Here is a 9,836-nt window from a genome sequence, read left to right on the forward strand (position 1 = left end):
AAGAGCAAGTCACCAGCCCGGAGCAGCCAGGCGCTTGCAATGCAAATGCAGGGCTGCAACTCGCTGTTAACGCGTCATGTCGACAAGGCACGGGTAAGAGCATTAAAAACACCTGCTCTTGGGTTTAAGGATCTGCTTGGAGGTGTCAGTGCAGCCAGACATTTGGATGAAGAGAAAGGATAATTTCGCAGAGGCTAAATGTAACGCTGAGGCACGGTTTTTAGGATTTATGCCATGCTTTTGAGCTTTTCACCAAAAGGGAAGCATTGCTTTGATCATTCTGCTTTGGCAGGTAGCTGGATCCTCTGCCTCGAATTAAAAGCAATTGAAAACAACCAGCTGTATTTTATTTAAGTAGCCTCAGAACCATACAAGTCAGTTTATGAATGAACAAAGAGAACGGGATAAAGTTCTGCTGGTTTGCTGGTGGTTTACTTCAGTAAACATCCAGCTTTATATCAGAACAGTCAATATGTTTTTCTGACTTTTCTTCCCCAAGTAAATGAGGTGAGAATTTGACCAAGCATTTCTTCCTTGAGACACTTAAATCTTAAAAGCTCCACTAAAAAAAAGCACAGCAAAAAGACAAAACAGACATGAAGACAGAAACAAGCAATAAAAAAGTTAACCAGAAAAAACAGTAACTTTGTTTTCCACCAAAGACTGAAGAAAATAAAGGCAGCTTTGAACGATTTTCCCAACATCAATTAAAAAGAAGTACCAAGAGTTTCATGGTAACCATTGCCCAGAATGGGTTAATTTCTCAGGGTTGGGATGCATCAAAGAATTTCTGAAACATCATGATTGTCAAAGAGCTTCATTACTTTTCTGCCTCTACTTAATTTCACGTTGAATCTACTGAAAATAAGTTGGTTCTTTTTTTTTTTTAAAAAAAAACCCAACAAACCCTACCTTTTAGCCTTCGGTCATAATTTAGATTGAGAAGCATTGTGTTGTACCAATGATAAATATTTTCATAAGCTATTTAAGTCCCTGTATGCGCTTTTCTCCCAGGCTGCATGCATATGCACTGCCTCATCAAGTTCTACTCTTCTCGCGAGCTATTGCTGAGCAGAAAGCAGCCATTTGGTGGCAAAGTATATAGAGGCCTCCTCAAGAACATTTCACCATGAAAGCATGAACATTTCACATGAAAAATCTTCTCTAGTGCAGTAGTGCTCTTCAATAGCAGATCAGGTTTTACACTCCACTCTGCTATACCTTGGGATGGCAAAGCCACATCTGGGCAACACCCCTTTGTAGTTGCTGGAGGCATAACTACAGGGTATTTGGAGAGAGAAAATGTGCCTAGGCACATTGCAATCTGGCTGCTTCCACTCCTTAGTGGTTTCCAAACTAGCATGGTGCCAGTGAGTCTGAGTTGAACCTAGAGGTAGGATCAATCTTGGGTAAAGAGTAAGAATGCTACCCTGTGAATTCATCTGTACCTGATTATGGATGAAGCAGGAAACCTAGATTGAAACGATGAAGTTAAAGACGCAACAGACAGTAATTCTGCATTTCCTTCACAGACGCCCAAGAAGTTTACGTAGGTACCATTCTTCTCACTGAGCAGTCAAGATACTCAGCATTTGTGCAACTTCATTCAGACAACAGGCAAGGCATCCCAGTAGCAGCAAAAAGTTAAAAAGCTGAATTATGAACCTCAAATTCAAGCCCAGCACTAGAAATTTTCAATCCAGAATTGCTGGACCCCCAACGAGCAGATGAGAAAAACAACAATCGAAGCAGCACTTTTACCAGCATAGAAGAAAAACGGTTGCAGAAGTTTCTTCTCCCCATCCCCTAGCTCTACCTTCCATAAGCTTACCAACTCACATCTCCTGCCAGACCAATTGCTTGCTGCTCAATTCTGACTTTAGAGAAATACATTCATATATGAAATACATAAGAAGCAGGCAGGCAGGAAGGCAGAGAAAGAGAGAAATAATTGCTCTAGGCCACAGCTGTCCCAACCCTCCACACACTTCAGAGACTGCCTACAAAAGCTCATTAATCAAATGGTAGAGCATATACGAGAGAAGGCATCAGTGCTAGAGACAAGACTGGGTGAGAGAGCTGGTTTTCCACAGTTCCCACCTCACCTGCTTCCTCAGCCTTCTTTGAAAGGGAAGGCTGTGTGATACCATTTCTGCTGGTTAATGTAATTTACTGCATGAACCAATTCAACTACAACATTTTTGAAAAAGGTTCTCACTGTGTCATTCATCCACACTACCCCGTCCTCTCGTTTTTCGGAGGTCTTCAGATATAACTGTGAATCACCACATCAACCCAAAATCTACTGCACTCATTCACCAACTGTGAATTTAGGTGTTGAGCAAATAAGACAGGTCAGCACAGCCTTCACTTCATCAAAATGGGTGAAAGCCAACATGGTTACCTCCAGCCAAGATCTGCTTTTCCCAGCGTAATTTAACATGCATCTTAGCTCTCTCCCCCCCTCCATACCCCATCATCACAGTTGTCACATTACTAAGCGTGAATTCTTTAAATTAGGCTTCGTGACTCATTGCAAATCCAACGAACACCCTTCCCTGCACAGGCTGCACACACTATTCCCAATCCTGCCAGTGCAGAGATAAGGAGATGCCAGCCCTTCCAGGTTTCTCAGGAGGCAATGCCTGACCACTAAAGCAAAGTCTATTTACATGAATTTTTCACAAGATCTGATGGAGGAAGATGTGGGATGATATCACCTACAGGGTAAAATGCTTCCTATAACAGTAAAACAAGCACAAAAAATGAACCCAAACATTGGCCCTACACAAAAACCTTTCAAGTCTGTAACGCTAGAGCTCAAACATGACTCATCTCTACTGTCTATCTACACTACTGAAAGAAAAAAATGGGGATAGGAAAGGCTGAAGGCTGGGGCATCCAGAGCTGTCAACTTGTGTCAAGGAGAATTGCTGAGCTTGCCAGGAAACAAGTCTGCTGACACGGGCCATTTGCTTCTCTCCTTCATCACTCGAATGGGATTCCTACAGATCTAGCCCCAGGAGAACACGGGAAATCAGCAATTAGACCTTTTTTCCTGTCTGTCTGATGAGCTTCTCTTGTTCAAACCGCTGTAAATAGTTAACAGTAAATCGCTTTTGAATCACAGAAAAACATGAGGTGTGAAGGCGACAGATAAACAAGGTTGGCTATGCTAGCTTGAATAACACAGCACATATGGTAAACACTCCCTTCTCAGCTTATTCCAAAGAGTAGCAGAGTAGATTAGAATAATCTTTAACCTGTCGTATAATTTGTCAGCTCCATAAAGACAGGCATTGCCTAACGCAGAAACAGTTAAAGTGGAGAGCATTGGCACCGTGAAGGCAGCACACAGTCCCAGTGACAGAGGGGAGACTGACAGCAGCACCTCCTGCACTCTCTCTTTCACTCTGAGGTGATTTCCAAGAAAGAGGAAGGCTGGTGCGATGGGCTTTATTGCTGATATATCAGGCACAGCCTTTGGACTCCAGCTGGCAAAGTCTTAGGAACACACCATCTGACAATTCCCCGTGAGATAGCTTTTAGTTAAATCGCTCAAATGTCACCCAAATCCAGTGGGATTCCTAGGCTGTGGTATCTTTCAAAAACTGCGCTGAGCCCTCATCCCACAACAGGTCAAATAAAGGTTTAACTGTCACTCTTACAGAGGGAAAAAGAAAGCGAGCAATGTATCCCAAACAACAGGCACAACGCAAGGGTGAGGCTACGTCACTGGATGGGACAGAGGAGATGTCAACGACGCTAGAAACATCTGTAAAATAATTTTTAAGCAAAGCAAGCTTCACATGAGAAACAGAAAGTCTTGCATAATCATAGAAGAGACACATAAATACATAACAAGGTGCTGGTTCCTTGCAGCCGTGCTGGGGGTGCTCACAGAGCGTGAGTGAGAAAACCTGCAGGGAGAGACCCCCCTGAGCAGAGATGACCAAGCAGATGGGGGGAAAATGAGCAGGTTGTGGAGAAAAATAAAGAAAAACAGGATATATAGTGACGTTTTAAAGCCGAAGGTACCGTGGCCAAAATTTTCCCAACTTCAGTTTTGCAACAGGATTCGAGGAGATTGCACAGACATTTATTCATGATGAGAAATACAGCACCTGCCTCTAATGCCTCTCTGTAGTACGAGATACTGCGCAGGAGCTGTCTCCAAAATAGTGTTAATGGATTTAATGGCTATAAAATATGGTGTGACAGGCTAGATTAATGAGTATATGAATTATTAAACTGAATAGGAATTTCTATAAGGAATTAAGAGCATGGATATCAACACGCATGCAGCACTAAGTACTGCATGTCAGGGAGAGGGCAAGGTGAGTTACTGGGTTGCAGGCACAATACAGCAGCTGAGGTGAAATAGGAAACTAAAAAATACTGTTAAGAGGGTAAGTTGACTGACATCTCTAATCACATCTCTATAGCAGAAAAAGGCTGTTATGAAGTACATTGCCCTTATCAGTAAAAATAAAAAAAAATCCCACAATTTGATTTTAAGTTAATGGTATGCTTATTCATCCTCTTATTAAAATGACTCTATATAGTCACTGCCATAAGCACTGCCCAGCTTTCCCAGCTCCTCCATGTGTCAGTATATCCATTTCTGTGAGTCGCCAGAGCTGCTCACTAATGCTGACACATTTGTGTTTGGAGCTGGGAGCAGCACTCCCTGTAGAGGTGTCTCCACTCCTCCAGGAAAGCAGAACAAATTCTTTGGTAGTAAAGAAGAGGAGGATAGACTGGTCTGCTTAACCATCTTTCCATGCTTTAAAACAGGCTTGAGTTCCCATACTTCTTGTCATTCATCAGATTTCACAGGGAAGGTTGGTTTCTGGGCATTTTCTGCCCTGTGACCTGCTCTCAGTCCATTGCCCTTTCTTCCACAGGTAATTAAAAAGAAAGCTGGCCTCGATAGATGGACAAAATTCACATATACAGGCACAGTCACCAAAGAAGCCAAGGAAACATTTAAGATTACACAAAGGGAATAAAGATTGACATTAAAAAAGACTGACACTCAGATTCAATAACATAATTACCCAGCAATGAGTTCAACTGTGTGAGGGATTTAGTGATAGTGCAGAACACTTGTAAAGTGAAAAATAGTCCCATGCTAACAGAGATAAGATAATACGGCCAGAGATTAAGTCAATATCTGAGACATATTAAATGAAAACAAGATGGAGAGGGATCAACGGTGACAAATTGGTGCAGCCACAGTAGTCTCAGGAAACACCTAGACAAAGCAAAGGAAAAACAGCATGCCAATGCTTGCCTGTTTTTCCAAGAGTATCAAGTGATCTTATAAGAGATACTATTTCTTGCAAACCTGGTCCCACAGAGATGAGGTATTCTTGGATTACCTGATATAAAGTAGTAATACTACCTAAAGTATCCATAACACAGCAAGACTCAATCTTACTTTACAGAAATGTCTGTTTTCCCTTGCCACCTGCAGAAGCAAAACCATTTCCATAAACAACAGCCTGTTTTTGCGATTTTTTTCTTCCTCCCAAGACTGTATCTTCCAAAGAAGCCATATGTAGCTGAGATATTCAGCTGTTAAGAAACACGCATGAATCAGCATCATAGAGTCTATTAATGTTCAAACACCATGTAATATACTTTATCACCCAGAGCAAGAACAGAGCTATTTCAACACTTCTCTTGACACAAGGAAGTAACAGGGAAAGCAAAACTTTATTTTACCCACTTCAAGGTGAAAGGACTTAATCTCCACTGCATGAGGATTGGCACAGCGGTCTTTAACAGCAAGGAAGAGATATTAATGGAGAGAGTGAGTAAAGAGCAGTTTTAAAGTATTTAAATGACATTAAAAAGAAGAACCAGAGCCAACTAAATACGGCTCCTATCGACTCCTTCAGTCTCATTTACTCTAGCGAGAGTCTCATCTCCCTTCTTTTTTGGGGTCTCAGGTCTCTCTTTTTCCCATGTACAAACCAAAGCCTTCCCAGCCAGTCCTTGTGTCTCTGTGCCTGTTATGTTTTTATCACGAGTGGTCCTAGAGGTCAGAAAGCCTCATGTTCCTCACCCCACTCTTCATTATCCTGCCTCCCTAACCCATCCCACTGCCAGCCTTGGGCAGTACCTCTGGAATGGGGAAGATTATTATGGAAGCTCCCCTCCCTGGAAGTGTTTAAGGCCAGGCTGGATGGGGCTTTGAGCAACCTGGTCTAGCGGAAAGAGACCTGCCCATGGCAGAAGCATTGGAACTAGGTGATCTTTAAAATCCCTTCCAACCCAAACCGTTCTATGATTCCATGAAGACACTGCTCTCCGAAAAGCACAGCCAAACATAGACCAGGCAGGTCACTTTGGGAACGTGTGTGATGGGGATAGTGGGGACTCCCGTCAGGGAAGACAGTATAAAAAAGTCATTATGAACCTCAACAACAAACCTTATTGCAGCCAGGGAGTTTTATCCTTCTTTCCCAGTTTCCAGTGGGGAAGCCCCACATACAGGTTACACAGTGAGTAGTCAGGAGGGTCTAAAACAACTTGGGATATGCATCTTGAAGACAGTGACAGCAGCTAGAGGAGTTCATACATAAAAGGACATTTGTGAAAGGAGTAAGTAAATGACATAGATGTTACTGAGGTGCTGGGCTGTACTGCAGAACATATGGGATAAGATAAAACCTGCTTATAATAGCTCTGGGCTCAGTGATGCATGTGAGGCTTTCAGAAAGGAGAAGGCCACAGTAGCTTCTGACTCACCAACAAAACATTCATCCATTATGTAACAAAAGGGAGAAAGTTTCATTTTACTAGGGCAAGATTTATTAACTCAAGTTATTCATAACGGCAGATCCTTCTTGGCCTGCTGGGTTTTATCTGAGGTTTCTAGATCTGCACTAAACACTTGAGGTCAACACAGTAGAGAGATATTGGCTCATTACATCCTTCTCAGAAAAAAAATAAATTGTGAAACATGGGATTCCCTCTGCAGACTCATTCCTTACATGAGACAATCCCCGCCTGAAAGCATTTAAAACCTGAATTACTGGCCATGCCACAGATGGAACAATAAACCTCCCAAAGGCAAAGCGACTTGCCTGAGGCCCCACTGCAGAACGGCCCAAAGTCCAAGAAATACAACCCAAACCAGCCAAACACCTCCCACTGCGCCTCCCCAGCTGCTGGACGTCATCTGTACCTCCTTAAGGCTGGCACAAGCTGTTGAGAGGTGAGGATCCTCCACTAAAATCACTAAGATCGTTCTTGCAGGGGATTGTGTTACACAAACTGCTTCCTCTGCCCCTCCAGCCCCTAGAACGAGTCCTGTACTGCACCGGGCAACATTTTTGGATTGCACCACTCCCCATTTTTTTCACTGGTCAGAGAAGGAGCATTTGGTCCTCATGGAAACTACTGGCTTACCATAGAAAATTTTAATTTTCATGAAGGGAGCATGAAATTTACAGACCAAGCCCCTCCAGTGATAAGGCACAAGCAGTAACAGCATGCTATTGGTAAGACTCCGAGGAGAGTCAGAGTGCCATGCCAGAAAGACTGGGTCGCTGGAGGACTGGGATAACAGAAGCAAGAGGCAATGTTGAAGTATTATGTACAAACTCATTCATTAAGGGCATATGGCTGAGATGTTTTTCTAATAATTTGGCCCCAATCAGCTTGAAAAGGGTGAGAAGACAGGCCTGGCCAGGCCAGTTGATCACAGGATAGTTATAAGCCAGCACTGGGGTACAGGCACAAAAAAGTCAATGTCATCCTATGCAAAGGGCTCCTGGAACTGATAGGGGTTACTACCTGAAAAATGGGGTGAAGAGCCAATTGGCTAATAAATCATTATGTGCTAATAAATCAAGGCTGAAAGCAAGCAGGTACATCCAATATTTTTCGGATTTGGAATTTTTTTCCTTCTCATATATGGGAAAGAACAAACTAATACATGGCTCAGGTACTTTGACACGGGACACTTCCCTGAATGTCACACAGGTGTAGTCTTGTTGGATAAAAATTAGTTGCCATGGTGCAAAATCAGATATAGTATTTCTGCTTTTGCTGCCTAACACAAACTGAAACCAGTAAAGACATACTGTGACATTCAGAAGCTGCAAGCACTAAAACTAGCAATTTATGGAGCACTTTCAAAGCAGTGTCACTACTCAGAGCAGTAATAATCAATTAATGAAGAAAAACAACAGATACAAATGGGGTTTTGGTTCATTGTGACTGACGAGTGTCAAAGAATGCCTTCAAGTGTCTGTTCTTCATTTTTGCACAGTTTCAGTTAATATACTTTTACAATGACAAATTAATTTTACCCTTGCAATCCAGATGAACTGATAGAATATTTAAAATAGGTCAGATGAAATCATAGAATAATAGAACAATTCAGGTTGGAAAAGACTCTTGGGTTCATCAAGTCCAACCATGAAAACAGTAAAATTTTCATTTTATGAACTTACTTAGAACCCAGTAATAGGGGATGTCAGATCGTTAGGGGATTTTTTTTGAAACTATTGATACACCTTTTGAGTTAGAGCAGCTCCACATATCACAAGGAAAATTACCCTGTATGTTCTATGAAGTAAAAATACATTAAAATGTTCAGGCATAGTTCTACTGTAACTTTAAGCAGGGGGAAAAAAACACAAACCACAACTACTTTATGCCTGAGTGCTGTCTTCTAAAGTTCCAAGAATTATAAAGGGATATAAAAAAAGCCAAGAGTAAAAGGGGTCTTATTCCAAGAAAGTTACCAACCATTGCAGTGGAAACATTATTTTAATAATTTCCTCATTAAATTCTATAAAGTTAAAGCTGAACTGGAGGCAGTAAATTGATCTGCCGTTCCCAAATTTAGGAAGTTGAAGTAATAGAACCATCTCTGAATTTTGCAATGAGCTACAGAAAGACCATATTTGAGCGAATTGGAAGCCAAGTCAAATCTGAACTGAGGATGAAGGTGTCTAAAAGAACAAAAAACACTAGTGACCATCTCCGCTTTCACTGAATTAAAATCATACTGTTGTGGTTTACAGGTAAAGAAAATAAACTATGTCTTAAGGAAAGAGTTGCATGAACCATGGCATTTAGAAATTTCCCAGACAATTCTGATAAAAAAGCAAAGATGGAAGTGAATCCTAGCATAGCAAAAATCACAGTGAAGAGAAGTAAGTTGCTGGGAAGGTTTCTGTTTTGTTTGTTGTGTTCTTCCTGAAGAAAACCAAACCTCAATCATCTTATTCTGTTAGAATCACCTCGTTCTGTTAGGCAAGGTTGTCAAAAAGAATCTGGCATTTACTCCTTCGACTGGTGTGTCACCAAAACGACATGGGAAATAACATCAATCAGCAGCACAGTGAGGAGAAGAGCCTGCTCTCTGTTCCCTTTCAAAGCATGGAAACACCGTGGTTGTGCCAGGAGACACCTCTTCTCCTGGTGCTCTGCAGAGCCAGGGCAGGAGGACACCTTGACCTCCTCACTACTTCTCTGCTTTTCTGCTGCACTCTCTCCTTTCCCAACCACTCCTCCAGGCTCACTTGCTCGCTTTCTGCTAAACAAATCCTCTTTGCACAAATTGACATTAATTGTGGCCACATTAAGACTCGGGACAGCTGGCCTGAATCTGTGAGTTTGCTTATATATCCAACATCTGTTTTTTCACTGCTTGATCAGCTTTCACTACGTACAGCAGGCACTACACTGAGACATTCTCTAGTCTCCTCAGGGACAAGATCTGCCTCCTGGGCACACAAGCCCAGGGCATGCAATGACAAAATACTAGGCATGCAATACCAAAATATGCCAGATCTGGGTAGATCTTCACT

This window comes from Apaloderma vittatum, unplaced genomic scaffold, assembly GCF_000703405.1.
Source record: "Apaloderma vittatum isolate BGI_N311 unplaced genomic scaffold, ASM70340v1 scaffold11418, whole genome shotgun sequence".
In the NCBI taxonomy this organism is placed as follows: Eukaryota; Metazoa; Chordata; class Aves; order Trogoniformes; family Trogonidae; genus Apaloderma; species Apaloderma vittatum.